Below are 20,079 nucleotides of genomic sequence, written 5' to 3' on the forward strand. Positions count from 1 at the left end.
CCCTTTTCTATTCAATCTTAAAGTTAAGTCTTTGGTTATCATGTTTGCCTCGGTGGTTTTATGCATTTGCAAAAACTCTTTGGATTTTAGGGGCTTCGGTTATGTGCTTGTCTTATGCCCCGAGATTCTTTTGAGGAATTCAACATATTAGAACTATTAATTGAGAATTTTCTTTAGTAACAAGCTATAGAAATGCTACCTGAAAACGGAATGTTTAGATGAGCATTTTTCAAATAAATTTTAGTTTATTTTATGTGTATAGATGTTATCTTAGGGTTATACTACTGTGAACAGACACCATGACCAAGGCAACTCGTACAAGGACATCATTTATTTACGTCTGGCTTACAGGTTCAGAGGTTCAGTCCATTATCATCAAGGTGGGAGCATGGCAGCACCCAGGCAGGCATGGTGCAAGAAGAGCTGAGAGTTCTACATCTTCATCTGAAGGCAAACAGGAGAAGACTGGCTTCCAGCAGCTAGGATGAGGGTCTTAGAGCCCACACCCATAGTGATACACCTACTCCAACAAGGCTGTATGGTTTCTACTATGTTTTCCCTAGTTTTAGATTCTGTCTTCACTTGTTTAACAGAAGTGTAAATGGATCAAATTATGATTTTAAAAATCTCTCATCTACATGGAACAAGAACTGTGGAACCATTTAGTTTGTGTTTGTTTGTTTGTTTGTTTGTTTGTTTGTTGGAATAGCATCTCACTGTGTAGCCCTGGTTGTCATTGAACTCGATCTGTAGACCAGGCTGACCTTGAACTCACAGAGAACCTCCTGTCTCTGCCTCCTGAGTGCTGGAATTGAAGATGTGTGCCACCATGCCCGGCCCTTTCTTAGTTTTTTCTTTTTTTTTTTTAATGTACAAAGTTAGTTTTCTAAGTCTACTTGTAGCATGACATTGACAACATCTTTAATATCTGTAGGCTAGATATTATACAATTAGGGCTTTGTTCTATAATATTTACAGCACAGTAAAGCTAAAGAAAAATTGACCAGATGTAGTGGCACACCCCTTTAACCTCAGCACTCCGAAGGTAGAGATAGCTATGGGTGTGAGGTTAGCCTGGTCTACATAGTGAGTTCCAGGCGATCTAGGTTTACATAGTGAGACCCTGTCTCAAAACAAAATGTAACAACAACAAACCAGAAAACAAGAGTTATGCGTTAAATGAGAAATATCCCACACGGGCTCACATAGTTGACCGAGTGGTCCCCAGTAGGTGGCGCTGTGAGGATGGGGGGGGGGAAGTTATGAAACCTTTTAAGAGGTGCAGCCTTGTGGGAGGAAGTACTGTAGGTGGGCTTCAGAGTTATTAGCCCCACCCCACTTTCATCTCCTTCTCTCTGCTTCCTTCGTGCTTTCTTTCCGAGACCGGAAGTCTCAGCTGCCTGCTTGCGGTTACGCCTACTCACCTTTAGAGACTCTCCAATGAGCCATAAGCCCATGCAAAGTCTTCCATCTGTGAGCTGCTTCTGCCTGTGGTCTTTTATCACAGCAAGAGAAATGTAACTAATACGCTTTGTACACAGAAAAGAAAACCAGATGAGACCGTCTTCTGCAAGGAGACCACAGTAGATGTGTTTCCCTCCTGCGGTGATCAGGGAGCCGACACAAAATGGGCAAGGCAAAGAGGTGCTTGGCTATTCCTCCTAAAACATTTCATATCAGTTTGAGCAGATATTTGTAAGATGTGTTATTTTTGCTAGTTTTAACCTTTAAAATGTAGCAGACACTTTGGAATATTTAGAGAGACTAAATATTTTAAAAATACTCAGTGTTGCCAACTACAGACATGACAACTGGACAACGCTAAAACGCCTTTTTCAGGGCAGTAGGCTGCACGGACTTTCTTCTCTTGCTTTCTCAGTCTTCTGCTCAATGCCTTTTAACCCACTGAGCGGCGAGACAGTGAGGTCAAGTTACCAGGACTAAATTCCTTTTGGTATACAAACCTTCAGAAGGGGTAGGTGTAGCTTGATGGTCAAGCCTGGGCTCAGGACGCTCAAAACACTGCGCTCCATCCTCCGCATGGGGAAAGTTCAAAGACAAAAACAAACAACAACTTGTTTTAAGAAAATGCAATTCTTGGGACTGGAGAGATGGATCAGCAGTTAAGAGCACTAGTTGCTCTTCTGGAGGACCTGAGTTCAAATCCCAGCAACCACATGGTGGCTCACAATCATCTGTAATGGGATCTGACGCCCTCTTCTGGTGTGTCTGAAGACAGCTACAGTGTACTCATATACCTAAAATAAATAAATAAATCTTTTTTAAAAAAGAAAGAAGCTAAAGAAAATGCAATTCTGGAGCTGTAGAGGTGGCTCAGTGGTGAAGAACACTGGCTGCTCTCTCTCTCTCTCTCTCTGAGGATTTAAGTTTATTTCCCAGTGCCCACATGGCAGCTCCATCTGTAACTTCAGTTCCAGGAAGACCTGACTCCCACTCCTGGCCTCTGTGGGCATTGTACACACACGAGACATATATATATATTTATGTGTGTGTGTATTTGTTTGCCGATAGATGATAGATAGATAGATAGATAGATAGATAGATAGATAGATAGATAGAGGCAAACAAATACTCACAAAATTAAAAAATAAAGTTAATTTTACAAATTAAAATGGAAAACAAATTAAAATCTCTATTTACAAATATCTTAAGCTGAAAATCTTCCAACTATTATTTTTAGAGGAGATTTAGCTTTTATGCACACATCCAATCTACCACATCTGTTAAGAACTCTAAATTCACTGGGAAAGCCTCACTACTCTACTTAAAAAAAAAAAACCTAGTTGAGCTGGATAGTGAAGGCACATACTTTGAGTTCCAGCACTTGGGAGGCAGAGACAGGCAGATCCCTGAGTTCAAGGCCAGCCTGATCTACAGAGCCAGTTTCAGGACAGCCAGAATTACACAGGGAAACCCTGACTAGAAACAAACGAACAAACAAACAAACAAAAGATTAAAAAACAAAATAGCCAGTTGAACACAGATTTGGCACTTGGCAATAGAGTTATTCATTTTGCCAATAAAAGTGCCTGAAAACAAGTCAGTGAGATGGCTCGTTAGGTAAAGACACCTGTCACCAAGCCTGAGTCTAAATCCAATTCCCAGATCCCTCATGGTAGAACAGATTCCCTCAGGTTGTTCTCTGACTTCCACACTCATGCCCCGGACACACACGCACATGTGCATGCACACATACATGCAAATGCACGCACACACACAAATGCGCACACACAGAGTCATGTGCACATGCTGGCATGCAGGCACACAGGAACACAGGCACACAGGCAGTCTAAACTACTCCTTCACAAGGTGTTTTTCTGGTTCTGTGAGAAAGCACATCCCATCTTACAAGAATTAAAACAGAGGGTGAGAGATAGCAAACAAGAGACAGCAAACTACGTTAGCCAATCACGCAGCCTTTCAGCAGATTTCTCCTTCATCCTTCCTTTCTTCCTTCCTTCCTTCCTTCCTTCCTTCCTTCCTTCCTTCCTCCCTCCCTCCCTCCCCTCCCCCCTTCCTTCCTTTCTTTCTCTTTGCAAAAAGCTTCAATCTTACTGAAATAATTTTAAAACTTACAATGTAGAAAGCATTTAGAGCAAAACCAGTTGCTGAAAGAATATAAGTGATACAATATTAAAATCTAGTTGTAGACCTGGTTTATCAATCTCACCCTGGCAATGCAGACTTACAGGTGATCGGTCACCTGCAGAGAACCAAGCAGGTCCAATGTGATCAGAACAGGTCTTCATCTACGACACCAGCTCCTACATCTATGAAGTGCTTTACGGCAGAGCGGCAGAGCGTAGAGCTACTCTTCCACGCAGCCAGAAGGAACCTGACTGTGTTTTTTCACTGTTGTTTTCTCCATAGGTGGTAGGCGCTGCGAGTTTTGCGGGTCCTGCGGGTGGGCACCTCGGTGTACTCTGAGAGCCCTGCTCCGACCACCATCCCCAACCAGGGAGCGCAGACAGCGCCACCCTACTTGCTGATTCTTCTTAAGTGCATAAAGCTGGAGGCGTCTGAGGATGGCTCAACTGATCAGTTTTGTCTTGTTGCTGTGACAGAAACAGTCGAAGGAAGGAAGGGCTTACTGTGACAGTCTTTAAGGATGTAGTCTCTCATGGTGGGAAGGGCTAGCAACAGGAAGGTGAAGTAGTTGCCCATATTGCATCCTGGGCCCGGAAGCAGAGCGAGATGGATGCAGGAGCACCGCCCACTTTCTCCTTTAAGCGGGCCCAGAACCCCTGTCAAGATGGATCTTTGCATATTCAGACTGGGCCTTCTCTCTCTACTTATACCGTTCTGGAAACACCCTCCTAGGCACACCAGGTATGTGTGTTTCTGCAGTGATTCCAATTCCAGTCAGTTGTTTGCTCATTGAAGACTCATCAAAGGCCTTCGTATTAAAGGCTTGATCCCCAGGCCGGAGCTTCTACAAGATGCTGTTTATTTTTAGAAGGAAGGGCCTTGTGAATGACCTTAGATATTAGGGGGGGGGGTGGGGGGGTGGGAGGGGGGCGGCCGGAGGGAATCTCCTTGGTCAATAAGACCCATGCCATGATTGTTGCCTGGCCATGACATGGAGCTGCTTGCCCTGTTACGCACTCTCTGTTATTGACACACCAAATTCCAACTAAAGGCCCAAAGCAGTGGGTCACCTGATCAGAATTAGCCACCTCAAACCCACGAGCCAAACGAAACCTTTCTGCTTTGTAAGTGGATTGTTTCAAGCATTGTGTTAGGGTGATGGAAAACTAATACACCACATGATATATACCTGGACAGTGAGGCCCTTCCATCCCTCTGGCCTCTGTGAGGCACAGGAAAGAGAAGTTGGGAAAGCCTGGGACCCGGGAGTTCTTTCTCCCCACCCCTCTACCCAGGGCCTTTTCTGTTAGAGGCAAGTAGGAACTTTATCTTACATTTGGATGATAGCTGTCAAGATGGCACTGGGCAAACTGTCAAAAGAAACCCAGGGCCAGTGGTTATCTGTGGTGCCTATTAGCATACGAAAGCAGACGCTGACCTCCAGGATCTCTGGGCTTTGCAGACACTGGGTACAGAGCTGGCCCCCTACCCTAAACTTCTCCAGCTCATGGGCTTGCTTCCCTTTCTCCACTTCTCATTCATACATAACCATGCCAGTTCAGCCTTGCTTCCCCACCCCCACCCCACCCCATCCTTCTCTCTCGATCCCCTCTCCCACCCCATGGCCAAATCCACTCAGCCGGCTATGTTTAGTCTATACCACTTTCATATCCTTATTGCATACACCAACTATAGCATCAGGAAGGATCGAGTCCACACACATAAAGGATCGGAAGTGGACTGGAAAGGCTGAGGGCCTTGTTGATTGTGACTGACACTTTTGAGTCCAGGTGTGTCTGTGCCTCCTCCACAGCTCAGATAGATTAGCCAAGTCTGAAAATTCCCTCTTCGCTTCTCTCTGACGACTGAGACAGCCCTGCCTTGCAAACCGAACTAGCAACGTGAGCGGTACCATTGTGAGAGGTACCATGAGTGCTGGGAACGAACTAAGACTCTGCAGAACCCAAGGGCACGCTCCACGAGGGAAGGTCAGGGAAGAATGGCATCTGAGCTGTTTTTAAAGATGGAGCTAAAGGCACTGGAGAGATGGCTCAGTGGTTAAGGGCATTGCTGCTCTTCCAGAGGACCTGAATTCAATTCCCAGCACCCACATGGCAGCTCATAACCAAATTAGAACTCCAGTTCTAGGGGAACCTGACAGTCCCCTCTGGTCTCCATGAGCACCGCATGCATGCAATGCACGTACATACTTGCAGGCAGACACTCATCTGCATAAAATATAAACAAATCTTCCTTAAAAAAAATAATCTAGGGCCGGGCGGTGGTGGCGCACACCTTTAATCCCAGCACTTGGGAGGCAGAGACAGGTGGATTTCTGAGTTCGAGGCCAGCCTGGTCTACAGAGTGAGTTCCAGGACAGCCAAGACTATACAGAGAAACCCTGTCTCGAAAAACAAAACAAAACAAACAAACAAACAAACAAAAAACCCCACAGATAAATAAATAAATAAATAAATAAATAAAATAAAAATAAAAAAACAATCTAAGCTAAAGCTTGATGTGCACAAAAGGCAAGAGAGAATTCCAAGTGGAAGAACAAGGAGCACCTGCCAAGAGACCCCGGTGGCAGGAACATGTAGGCGCTAAGAAGTTGGAGGTCTCAGGTTATAAAGCAAGAGGTGGATGACATTTCAGGGAAGTCTTTCAGGCTGGACGCAGGCTGGGAGTCACCTATAAACCACTGTAGCTCAAACAATAAGGCAATTAAAAGCTCAGAACAGGGCTGGAGAGATGGCTCAGAGGTTAAGAGTGCCAACTGCTCTGCTGAAGGTTGTGAGTTCAAATCCCAGCAACCACATGATGGCTCACAACCATCCATAATGAGATCTGATGCCCTCTTCTGGGGTGTCTGAAGACAGCGACAGTGTACTTACATATAATAAATAAATAAATCTTAAAAAAAAAAAGCTCAGAACAATAGCAGTGCACACACACACACACACACATATATTAGGCATTACGCTAAAATAATATTTAATAATTATGCTCAATATATTTATTGAGCTGGTTGTGGTGGTACATAACTTTAATCCCAGTACTCAGGAAGCAGAGGCAGGCAGGTGGATCTCTGAGAGTCCATGGCCAGTGTAGACTATAAAGCAAGTTCCAGAACAGCCAGAGCATCTATAATAGAGATGCTCTGTCTCAAACAAACAAACAAACAAACGAACAATATACTACATTGTATAGGTTTTAAAGATGTTAATACTTAAAACACAGTACTCCACACAAGTTAATACCTCCACACAAGTCCTGTGGCCTGTGCACATCCATGCACAAACAATAAAACAAGCAACTATAAAAATAGTATTGTTTCTCTCTGACTTTAGTTCTCCAAGATTCCTGCTTTTGTGGTTTCCTTTTGGGGGCGCCTCCTTTGGGCATCCTCCTAACCTATGACTTCGAACTACTGCAGTGTTCCTTCGCCTGAAGGTTCCTACACATCCCTGAAAGATAATGTCATCAGACAGATCCGTGATTCTCTGGGCTTGGCTGGGAAGTCTCAGAGGAATCTGCTGTGGTCCAGGCTGCTGTTTTACGGTGATGTAGAATCCACTGTGGTCTAGGCTGGTGTGTGCTGTGGTGATGGTCTTTTCTCTCTGGCTGGTTCCAAGCTAATCCCTGTGTCCTTGGATCTCAGAAGACTTTGTTGAGTCTTGGCATGGATCCTGGCATAGCTGGCATTCGGTCAGCCTCTCCTATCTACAGATTTGTATCTATAAGTTTATATCTACAGGTTTATATCTACAGGTTTATGAGGGATGTTTACAAGCATCAGTTCCTTCAGTCCCCTGCCCCTCCTTGTTTTCTCCTTTCCTTCATAGGCTGATGATGGCTCATAGGTCCCTGAAGCTTTGTCCCTTCTTTCCAGAATATCCTCTCTGCTGTTCAGGTGATAGATGTCCCACCCATCTCTCTTTAAGTTCACCGACTCCACCCCCTATTGCCCCGCTGTATTCTGGAGATAGATCAGTAGAACTTCTTACTTCAGTTATTTTGGTTTTTACTTTTACAATTTTAATTTGTCCCCTTTTATTACTTTGCTAAAGTACCTATTTAAAAAAAAAAAAAAACGGTAGTTATGGGCTGTAGAGATGGTTCAGTGGTTAAGAGCATGGACTGCTCTTCCAGAGGACCTGAGTTCAATTCCCAGCAACCACACTGTGGCTCACAACCATCTGTAATGGGGTCGGATGCCCTCTTCTGGTGTGTCTGAAGACAGCAACAGTGTGCTCATATACATTAAATAAATAAATAAATAAATAAATAAATAAATATTTTAATAAAAAAAGGTAGTTCCTTATCAAGGTGTGTGTGTGTGTGTGTGTGTGTGTGTGTGTGTGTGTGTGTGCTGTTTTAAAATTCTTAATTCTACTGGAGAGATAGCTCAGAGGTTAAAGGCATTTGGAACTCTTGCAAAAGGCCCAAGTTTGGTTCCTTGCACCTGCATCAGATGGCTGAGCTAAAACCACCTGCAGCTCTGGCTCCAGGGCATCCAATAAATGTCTTTTTCTGGTCTTTGAGGGTACCCACATCTACATGGCCATACCAAAACAAGCAAACAAACAAACAAACACTCAAGGAAGAAGATGCCCAAAGGAAGTGCTTTAGAAAGAGTCAGAGAAGAAATCTTGTAAAACTAGGGGAAGAAGAAGAAGAAGAAGAAGAAGAAGAAGAAGAGGAGGAGGAGGAGGAGGAGGAGGAGGAGGAGGAGGAGGAGGACGACGACGACGACGACGACGACGACGAGGAGGAGGAGGACGACGACGAGGACGAGGAAGAGGAGGAGGAGGACGACGACGAGGATGATGACGAGGAGGACGAGGAGGAGGACGAGGAGGACGAGAAGGAGGAAGAGGAGGAGGAAAAGATATAGTTGCTGCCACAGTCTAAGATGGAGATGACCATGGACAGATGATTCAGCAAGCCTCAGAAAGATGCAGCATCTGTACTGTGCAGCATCTGTGCTCTGAAGGCCTAGTGAGTTCAGCCTGCTTTGTGCTCAGAATGCTTTGAAAAGACTGGGAAAGCTTTACTTTCTCACAAAAATTAATTATTAACCATCTCCGTTAAAGAGAACACTGCTGGGTGGGGAAGTGTGGAAATCAATCCCCAGGAAAACAGGTCCCCTGCTTCTCCCTCCTCACCACCCCACTGCAAACCCTGAACCTTCAAACCTGCTCCAACCTCAGGGTCTAGCACTCTTCTGGGTAGTAGAAAAAAATGTAAAAGGAGACATTAACAAGCATAAGTAAATCTGTTTTTATGAGAACTTTCCAAAGCACTTAAGTAATCAACAGCAGTAACCATATCTAATTCATATGTACACCTCCAGTATTGGCACTGTAGTGGTTGGCACTGAAGTTACCCATGTGAGACAGAAGGAAGAGGTTGGAGAGGTGGATCAGAGGTTCAGAGCACTGGCTGCTCTTGCAAAGAACCTTGAATGGTTTGCAGCATAAATACGGCTGGTTGCAACTGTCTGCAAATCCAGTTTCAAGAACTCTAACGCCCTCTTCTGGCCTCTAAAGGCACTGCTCACATATGGTACAGATACATACATGTAGGCAAACACTTTTACTCATTAAAAACAAATCGATGATATAATTATGAAAAGGCTAGAAAGTATGCGTGTCACAATGTGATGAGGCAGAGGAAGACCCAGCGGACTTCTGCCCAGATGAGCCAGCTTTAAGGAAGGGATGATTCCAAAGCTGCTGGAGGAGACAGAGGAACCAGGAGTCAGGAATCCCATGATTTCCAGCAGGAGACAGGAAGAAAGAATGTTGGGAACCTGCATGGAGATGAAACAGGACACCACTCTACTCGGAACTGTGCATGGCCTGAGCCATCTCTCCGTCCCTGAGTCTCATCCCTTTGTCATCACAGCCCATGGGCTCCTTTTCTGGAGAACTGCACTCCTGTGTCAGCTCATTGGCTGAATACACACACACCTCTCTGTTTCCTTCGACCTAAGTAGAATATCCCCAAAGAACTTACCCATCTTGTCCTTTTTAAGACTCCCCCTTTCCATAAGCTAACAACACCTGGGCTTCCAGGTCTGCTCTCCAGATGCCCCTGAGTTATGCTGCCTGCCTCACCCTCATATTCAGCCCTTACAACAGGACTGGAGGCTGTTTCCCATTTAGCTGAACCTTCCGTAAGTGCTGCTTTGTTTGGGCATTGCTTCCCGCCCCACCCCCACCCCCCGGTTCTCCAGACATCAAGGGCAGGTTGGTACTAAAAGACCATGAGCTTAAGAGCTAGATTCTTGGGGCTGGAGAGATGGCTCAGCAGTTAAGAGCACTGACTGCTCTTCTAGAGGTCCTGAGTTCAATTCCCAGCAACTACATGGTGGCTCACAGCCATCTGTAATGGGATCCAATGTCTTCTGAAGACAGCTTCAGTGTACTCATATAAATAAAAATAAATAAATCGTTTGTTAAAAAAAAAAAAAGAGCCAGATTCTAGGTGAAGTATGACCAGGTTAGCTTTGCAGCCTCTAACCTGGGACAAGTGGATTGCCATAGAGGACCATCTGCTTCTTCCACAGTGAGATGGACATAATTCTACACCAGGGGCAAATAGCCCAGCACCATGCTGACTGAGCCAGCACCAGTCCCCACCCATCCTGCCTCCCACTCCTACTGGTGTCTGAATCCTATAATCTCTTTCTACTACATTCAGCCACCCAGCTAAATAAGTAACATTGCTGAGGTTCAACCCTGATAGTCCTGAGGTTTCAATCACTTGCCAAGCTGCTGTTCAGTAGATGAAAAATTGCAAACAGCCAGGCTTGGTGGCACACATCTTTGATCCCAACTCTCAGGAGGCAGAGGAAAGCAGATCTCTGAGTTTGAGGCTAGCCCGGTCTACAGAGCAAGTTCTAGGCCAGCTATAGAGCTATAGGGAAACTGTCTCAAGAAAAAAAAAAAAACTATATTGGCAACATGAGTCAGCTAAAGTTCAAAGTCAAACTTCTAGTGAATAATACTGCATAGCTCCAGGAGTGTTTTCAGAACAAGACAGAGTCAAAAATGCTACATTGTATCTATGTGTATAGTATGTTCATTAGTTTCAATCAGAAGTAGGAGACCACAGTCTGGGAGGCACCTCTCTCTCTCTCTCTCTCTCTCTCTCTCTCTCTCTCTCTCTCTCTCTCTCTCTCTCTCTCTCTCTCTGTGTGTGTGTGTGTGTGTGTGTGTCTGTGTGTGTGTGTGTGTCTGTGTGTGTGTGTGTGTGTGTATACATGTGTTCCTCTCCCGCTGCTAGACTCTCCAGCTTCCAGGACAAGGATCATATCTGATGCTGCCATGTCTGCAGAGCCTATCACAGCACCTGGCACAAAGCAGACAGCTAGACAATGAGAAGGAAGGACAGAGTGATGTTATTCCAAATGACCATTTATGCAACAGATCCACGTCACAGCCCCATGTACTTTAAGCCCATGAATTTCTAATTAATCTTAGAATTACAATTTCATATCTTCCGAATGCACTGTTTGACCTTCCGTATATTTATTGTCCTCACTGGCAAGGGTAACACCACAGCAGGACTCCTGAGCAGCGGTAATAGTGTGTCAGCCCTCTGGCATAGCATGCACAGCCAATCAAATAAACAATAGCTGATGTGACTATTGACAAGGGGGTCACATTTATAAAACTCAGAAGCAGGAAGGAGAAAAACAGAACCAAGAAACAGTGGGCATAGATGGGTCCCTGATAAGCCTTGCTTTGGAATAGGATGAGCAGAAGGGGTTGTGCACTTCCAGGGTGGTGTGTGTGTGTGTGTGTGTGTGTGTGTGTGTGTGTGTGTGTGTGTGTGTTTCTGGAAAGATGATTCATAGTACTTGTGACAATCTCAAGAGCTACAGAGTCCAAGCTGCTGGGCTGGAGTCTTTCCCTGCCTGTTGGAGAGCGTGGTTTCCTGACAGACACCAAATGAGAGGAACCCGGAGGACTCACTGCTCCTGGGGATCAAGTGGGTGAAAGGAAGAGAGAAATTTGTGAGCCTCAGTAACATGCTGGATTTGAGAGACTGGGGCAAATCTAGGTGCCATCAGCTAGTGCCTTCTATTGTTCTAACTACTGACTTAAAAAAAAAAAAAAAGATGTTGAGCACAAATCAACTCTTTTGTACATGTTTTTATAGAAAAGTGACAACAGCCCCTGGTGTGATGGCACACCCCTTTAGTCCCAGTACTCCAGGGACAGAGGCAGGTGGATCTCAGTGAGTTCAAGACCAGCCTGTCTAAATAGTGAGTTTCAGTCCAAACAAACAAACAAGGAGTTTGAATGAGACTAAGAAGAAAGAACACATCAGCAACCAAGTGCCTCAGTAGTGGCTTCAACCGGGCTCTCAGGCCTGACGCTGTAACATAGACAGAAGGCTTGCCTTGGCCACAGGAGTCCTTGAATTCAATCTGTAAAACCACAGATAGGAGGGAAAAAAAAAAAAAAAAACCATCTCTAATTTGACTTTCTCTCCTCAGGTTTGTATTTTCTTTCTTTAGGCTTATTTAGCTTAAATAAGTGTAGAGTGTATGTCTGTACAACACACGAGTGTCTGGTGCCCGTGCAGACAGAGAGGGAGTTACAGTTGTGACTATATGGTTGTGAGCCGCCATATGAATGGCTCTAGACCCTGCAGTATAGTGCAAGGTTCATAAGGAAACATAGGAGAAAGGGGGAGGGGCAGCAAAGCACACTTTCCAATACTTCTAGCTGAATCTCTCTAGGTAGTCTATTTAAATTTGGCTACTGGCTGTATAAACACACAAAAAGTAAATAGTGTCAGTCCATTTTCTTGAGGAAAATATGAATTCTGTGTAACTATGGGGCCAGGAGGTGGATTACTCAGGGCACGGGGAGGGGGCGGCGGTGAGAGGCTTCTGTTTACCTTTTTGTTACAATCTGCTGGGAAGGTAAGAAAACAGGGCTGATTATCTGGATTCGTGGCAATCTCTGACTCCGGCGTTCAGAGACCTAGAGGTTTGAATGAGATGGTGTTGGCAGAGGCTAATAAATGACTCTGCAAACGCAGCAGACTGGCGTTGATTGATTGCATTTTACAATGAAGCACATGTAAAGAGAAAAGATTCCCCCACCCCACCCCCAACCCCAATTGAACTGTAGGTCCACAGTATCTCTTTCCCAAGGAAACCAGAGGAAAGTTGGGTCTGAGTTCATGAGTAGACCGGAATACCGTGGCAGATGCGTGGAGACCCTGCATGAGATGTGAGGAGACCCTGTGTGAAATTCTACAAGGATTGTAAATGTGAAGTGACCAAGTGGATACTAGAAGTGCAGGGTGCAAGGGACCCGGTTGACTGTGAACTCAGCAGGAGAGACAGGTTTGGTCTGCAACCCTTCAGCTTCCATTTCCTCTTTAATGACAGACTCAGAACACAATCATCTCTTTAGTGGGGGGTGAACCGTCTAGTTAGACACCTGCACTGTGGAAGAGAGAAACACTTTGCCATGTTTCATGAGTCTTGAACTAAAAGTATCAATATTTGCATGCAAAGAAATTTAGAGGGCTGGAGAGATGGCTCAGCACTTAAGATCACTAGCTTCTCTTACAGAGGACTCAGGTTCAGGTCCCAGCAATCAAAAGAAGAGCACACAATTGGTTTGTAACTCCAGTTCCAGGGGATCTGATACCCTCTCTTGTCCTTTGGAGTTTCCTGCATACATGTGACCCATACTTGAGTTAATACACACACACACACACACACACACACACACACACACACACACACACACGCATGCACACACACACATGCATGCATGCACATTAAATAAGTAAATGAATAAGTATTTTTAGAAGAAATAGATAAGCCTGGACTGTTCCAATCAAGCTGGGGCCACACTCTGATGTTTTGCACATTTCTTTTTGGTATTAAAGATGTCTGCTTTCTTCGGTGACCTGAGATTGTATATTGCGGTGCACGCCACTCTCTGATGCTTTTCAGGTATATTGTTATCGGGGAATAAATGTCCTGAATCTGGAGGCTCCAATGCCATTTGTCAAAACTCAGGAGCACACAGCACAGGGCAAGTACTGACCCCCAAGACGCAGTCAGGATCCAGGTTTAGCCTGTAGTTGATACAGGTTTAGCCTGTAATGAAATATCTAGTTAAATCAGATATTTATTGTGAATGTCTTGTTTTCTCATTTTTAGTATTTTAAATGACCACACCTCAGTTAACATGCTATTGTATTTTTTAATAAAAAGAATACATAGTACCGATTTGCTTTTAAACAAACAAATTATAATTAATAAGATCATGGGACCAGATTCTGGCCTGTTCCCACCGTAGACACTTTCTCTCAGAACCTAACTGGTTAGAAACATTTTGTAAAAAAATAACTTACTATCTAGAGAGTTCTTCTGTTTGCTAGATAAGAAATCCTGGTCTGCCATCCCAGCAGGCCCAGGCTGTTTAAGTTACTAGATAACAGGGTTGTTATTGATCCTATTATTATTATTTTTTCTACTCTTCCTGATTCCCTGAAGTCCAAGGGACGTTTTTTTCTATTAAGAATGATTTTTTGTTTAAAAAAAAAAAAAGAGTCCTTGTTGTGTCGCTAGCTGGTCTGTGACAGATAGAGCCCAGAGCTGCCTCAGTGCCCTTTACTCAGGAGTGGGAGAACAGAAAGTAAATAAGCCAGAGCCCAGAGCACTCTTAGTCATCTGGATGGCTCAGCGCTGGGCCCAGCACTTGCAAATGCTGGCTCCTCCCGGACTCCCCTGTTAGCCCCATGTTGTTAACCAGTTTAACATTCCCTTATCACATGCTCATGTGGGCAGAATTAAGTGGAATTAGCTAACAAATTATATAAAATTCATTTACCTTTAAAGGAAGCTGTTTGGTCACAGTTAGAATAGAGAGAGTGTTGCATTAAGGTCCTCGTTAATGGTCCTGCCTGGAGATGAATCAATATACCTTGGTTTTATTGCCTGCCTTTAATTGTACTTATGTGTGAGCTGCTGTGGAGCTACGCTCAACTTCCCTGAGCCCACCAGAGAGAACATTAGCATCCAGAGGAGAGTCTCCCTGTTTATAAAAGGGAACCCAGGAAGCATGGACAGAGCCCAATAACTTAGCTACATCCTTAGCTTCCCACATCCTTAGCTACATGCAGAAATAATGAATTAGGGGGAGGAGGGAATCGAACAGATGATTTATGTCAGGGTTGGAGGTTTATAACCCACTGTGAGGTGTCAGGATTTATAGGTGTGTTGTCCATGCAGATTCAAAAGACATCTCTTGGATATCTGCTTCCTCTGAATTAAGCATTTTTTCCAACTTCATGATACTCTCATAATAGAGAGTATTTTCTAACTATTTAAATTAAGTAAAATTTAGCCTAAGTGTCTGTTGTTCTTTCTTTCATCTTTCTTTTTCTTTTCTTTTCTTTTCTTTTTTTTTAAATGTGTGAGTACACTATCACTCTCTTCAGACACACCAGAAGAGGGCATCGAATCCCATTACAGATGGTTGTGAGCCACCATGTGGTTGCTGGGAATTGAACTCAGGACCTCTGGAAGAACAGTCAATGCTCTTAACCGCTGAGTCATCTCTCCAGCCCCTTGTTCTTATTCTTGATGTATAGGGTGCCTATGAATGAGTGTGTAAGGTAAAAGGCAGATTCCCAGAGCTGGTGATGTATCTCAGTGGTAAGCACTTGCTGCACATACCCGAGACCCTGGTTTTGATCTTCATCACAAAAAGAAAAAAGAAAAAGCTAACCTAAAAAGTGAGGGTACGGACACATGAATACAACACCAGCTCTCTGGAGGTGGAGGCAGAAAGTTCAGTTGTTCAAGGCCAATCTCAGCTACCTAGTGGGTTCAAGACCAGCTTTTCATGTTTAAGAGCTTGTCTAACTACATAAATGAATACCTACTCTATAATAAGCTAGGATCTTGTCATGGCAACCAGATTAGATTCTAAAGGCTCATCAGGGTCTTGAGAGATGATGGCTCAGTGGTTAGAGCACTGGCTGCTCTTGCAAAGGATTCAGGTTCAATTCCCAGTACCTACATGGTGGCTCGCAACCATCCACAGCTCCAGTTCCAAAGGACTTGACCCTTCTTCTGACCTCCAACATCAGACGTGCACATAGTATGCATAAATGCAGGTAAAACATTCATACAAATAAAAATAAGTCAGTCTAGAAATTTGTAAGATTTATTTTTAATTACATGTATGTATGTATGTATGTATGTATGTATGTATGTATGTATGGGTGTGTGCATGTGAGTGCAGATGCTTGTATAGCCCAGAAGAAGTTATGGGTGCCTGAAGCAGGAGTTATAAGCAGTTGTGAGCTACCTATAGAGAGATGGAAACCAAATTTAGGTCCTCTACAAAAGAATTGTGTGCTCTTAACTGCTGAGCTGTCTCTTCAGCCCTCAAATCCATCTCCACCACTGAGTCTGACTCCCCCCCCCCAAACAAGCACACAGTAGGTGTTCTCTAGGCATGTAATCAATAAATAACATTGAAACCAATAAACCATTCAAAATATCAGAGGTTGAGAGAGACAGCAGGTGGGACCTGGCAGTGTGGAACACAAAAGAAACTTGAAAAAAAAGAGGAGTCCCCAAGAGTGGGACACAGTCAGAGGCATTGGAGGGGAAGGAGGCAGAGGGGAAATGTTAGTAGACGCTTGCTATAGAAGACTTAGAACAGACAGGCAGCAGTGAGGCAAAGACGATTGGACACTACACATCTAGTTTGAAAAAAAAAAAAACAGAGCTTGGGTGGAATCAGGCTAGAGGGGTAGGTATGCAACTTCTAGGGGAGGCCACAGAGACTGGGGGCAGGGGGCCCAGCAGCTGACCTTGAAGCTAATTGAAGGACACAGAGGGATGAAACCTAAACCCAGCCACCACTGGCTGGCTCTTGAGGAGCAAGCATGTAGCCAACCCAGGGACCTCCAGAGTCCCTGTGCTTGCTGCCTCTTCTACCCTCACAACTCAAGCAAATAGGATACATTGTAAGAGCACTGTGAGACCGCCCTCCATTTTTAAGCTGTATTTACATGCTGGCTAGTTTGTGTCAAGGAGGCACAAGCTGGACTCACTTGGGAGGAGGGATTTGCAACTGAGTAAATGCCCCCACCAGATAGGTCTCCCGACAAGCCTGCGGTGCCTGTGTGCTTTCTTGATTGGCAGTTGTTGTGGGCAATACCACCTCTGGGCTGGTGGCCCTGGGGGCTATAAGAAAGCAGGCTGAGCAGGCAGTGAGGAGCAAGCCAGTAAGCAGTGTCCCTCTGTGAGTGGGGCCTGATAGTTGTAAGCTGGAATAAACCCTTTCCTTCCCCAGTCGCTTTTTGTCATGGTGTTTTATCAAAGCAATAGAAATCCTAATAAAGCTGAAACGATCTGATTGTAGAGTGGTGGGTTTGGCTGCTGAATTCTCTGGAACATCATTTCAGCATTCTGCTTGGGATACTAGAATTGTTTTGCCCTAGAAAGCAACTGAACACAGCATCCTAACTTCCAGGTCCCTCCTCCCTGCTGTGATTCAGATTCGGGATCTGGATTGAGTCCCTGAGCAAACTCTGCTGGGCATGCTTCCATGCCACTACCATTCTTGCTATCATAAGCGAGGGGGAAAAAAAAAATCAGTCATGAACATAGTACTCTCATGAAATATACATGGTTTGCTTTCTTGGGTTTTCTCAACTCAGGGCATAATTTTATTTAATTTTTAATAGCAAAGTAATTTTTGGGATGAATATGGTTTTAAAAATTAAAGTTCGTGTAATCCTATCTTTGCCTGCAGTTGAGAATAGACTCACACACACACACACACACACACACACACACACACTCACTCACTCACTCATTGGGCTAAAATAGCTTAATTCCTACAATCTAGTCCAAACCAGCCTTTGGCTTGCCTGCAAAACCACTAAGAAGGAAGGCCAGGGCTGGGACAGAGTCTCAGCAGAAGTGGAAGGAAGAGAGGAGGCAGGGTACCTCCAGTATCAGGGAGGACTATCAGGACGTCCTGCTAATAAAAGACTTTTTCACTGTCCACAGTATAATTGGTTTACAGCCGTTTTTGTTTATTTATCCATAAGAGCTGCTGTTAAATGGCTCGGGAAGGCTCTTGCCTAATGGCTGGGTATCTCAGAGGCCTTCTGGAGGCAGAGGAGGGCACAGGCGGCCTGGATTCAGAGCGGAAATGCGTATCACCCATAATGGATTTAGCCACCTGATGGTGCTGGGAGCCAGAGAGGCAGAGAAAGAACCTCAGAGTTCTGCTGTATGTAACCATTAGCCAAATCAAAAGCTGGGCTGACTTTGGCCTCTCTAAAGGTATACTAAATAGCTGTTGGATCTTTGTTTCCTAAATCCCTTTTAAAGGAAGGAGATGGCTGAAAACATTAATTCTGAAATCAAAGAATGTGCCTCTGTATACACACACACACACACACACACACACACACACACACACACACACAAATCCACACACACATATGGTGGGAAATCCTTCCCTCAAGTTTTTGCTCATCCTGTGAGAATTTATTTATTTGTTTCCTGTGAAAAGCAGCGAGCTTGTTTTTCTGCTGAGAAACCCTTTTCTTTTTGCAAAGCACAGCAAAAATATTAAATGGGAATAAATGAAGCGTCGAGATGGAAGCCAATTTACCAAAATGCATGCAATTAGACCAGAAGTGCTAAGCAAACATCCTGGGGTGTGGGTTAGGCAGGCTGCTCAGGGGTGGGGCTCGAGGGAACAGCAGGGGGTCTATCCCTAAGGGGGTGACCAGGTGAAGGAAGGTCCCTATCTTTGTCCCAAGTCTCGCTCATAACCGTGTCACCAAGTCAACCCGTGGCCACTAGGTAGATTATCTGTGAGGGTCAACACCTTGCCGCTGATCCACCCCCACCCTCGGGCCCTTTTCTTCCGATCGATATGGCCACTCGCGGCCGAGGAGATAGCATCGAGTCCCTGGCGGCCACCCTGAACAATGGACTCATTGAGGCAGGCCTGTAGAGATTAGGTGCACGGGTGCCCCGGCCTTTCACTCCCAGGCCCCTTGACGGGCACAGGTGGCTCTTTTCCCTGAAGAAATCAGAGACACTCTCCCCTCTGACCAGAGTTCCCTCGGTGATCCCAAGAGGGAAAGTATTTTCAGAGTTCAAAACTCCTAATATTTTTTTTTGCGTTTAATAGTTGATGTTCAGAATAGCTCGTTCCATCTGAATGCATTTAAAACACATTTTCTACTAGGAGAAAAATTATTAAAACTTTGCAAAAGTGTATATCTGAGTGTATAGTTTGGTGGAGAGGGAGTTGGGCTATACAGATTTCTTTCCTCTTGGTTGCTACCGAACACCTTCATTTACAGAGGCCCTCTGCAAGGCGCAAAGAGGTCCAAATTCTCCAAAAATCTTCCAGTGTCCTTGGAGGACCAGGTCAGAGGCAGAGCAAGCAACTTATGAGTCAGCAGCCTGGGTCATATCAACTCCAGACAAGAAACACGGTGATCACTGGCAGTTAGTCTATCCTTGCCAGCGCTGTGCACACCCACATTAAAGTAACTGACTTAAAGGCTGCGCCCCCCTCACCCCCAGTATCCAGAGTATCTGACAGATGGAGGCCAGGCACAGACATCCTCAATATGCAGCATTTTAATCGCGATTTCTGCGCACCCCACAGCCTTGCCCAGCTGCCTGCCCTGTTTCAACAACATGAAAAATGGGTTTTCTGTGCGGGGGGGGGGGGACGGGACGACTAGAGACTAGAAATTCCACTAAAGACGCCAGGATGGTCACAGATCTGAAAACCCGGTGCCAACCCCTTGCCCAACTGCTCAACCACAAAGGCAACACTTCTCTGTGCCTTCCGCACATTTGGGAGTGTGTTCTGAGTTAATCAAATAAGTTCCAATCCCCAAAATTAAATCTAATAACTTCAACTTAAGAAAAAACATAAGCCACTGTGATTCCCCCCCCCCCAGACCTAACAGTCAGAAGGCTAGAAGTATAGGGAACGCAGATACAGATAAAAATAAAACGAAATAAAGGGATAGTTTGAGCAATAAAACAAAAAACGACAGCTTCAGGCTTACAGCGCTGAGTTCTGCAAGCATTTCTCAAAAACTGTATTTTTCAACAGTTGCACCCTAACGTTTTGCAAGTCATATTATTGAGCTGATATTTACATACATTATACAAAAATACAAGAAAATTAAAAGTTAGACGCTGTGCCTTACACCTGCAACCCCAGAACTGGGGAGGAAAAGGAGTTTGAAGCCAGCCTGGACTACATCTTGAGTTGCAGGCCAGCCAGGCTACAAAATTAGACCTCCACCCCCTGTCTTAAAACAAAACCAAAAACAAACAAAAAACATAGCGAGGGGGAAGAGGAGATGTAGACTTTTTTTTTAAGCTCATTGGGAGCGGTTTTGTAAAGAGTAAAG

The 20,079-nt window shown here is 44.7% G+C and overlaps 1 long non-coding RNA gene across 1 annotated transcript in view; it reads right to left on the bottom strand.

Moving 5' to 3' along the window:
- Nucleotides 1-20,079, bottom strand: part of Plut (PDX1 associated lncRNA, upregulator of transcription) — a 42,924-nt gene that overhangs the window by 21,210 nt on the left and 1,635 nt on the right. The window lies entirely within an intron of this gene.

This window comes from Mus musculus, chromosome 5, assembly GCF_000001635.26.
Source record: "Mus musculus strain C57BL/6J chromosome 5, GRCm38.p6 C57BL/6J".
Classification (NCBI taxonomy): domain Eukaryota; kingdom Metazoa; phylum Chordata; class Mammalia; order Rodentia; family Muridae; genus Mus; species Mus musculus.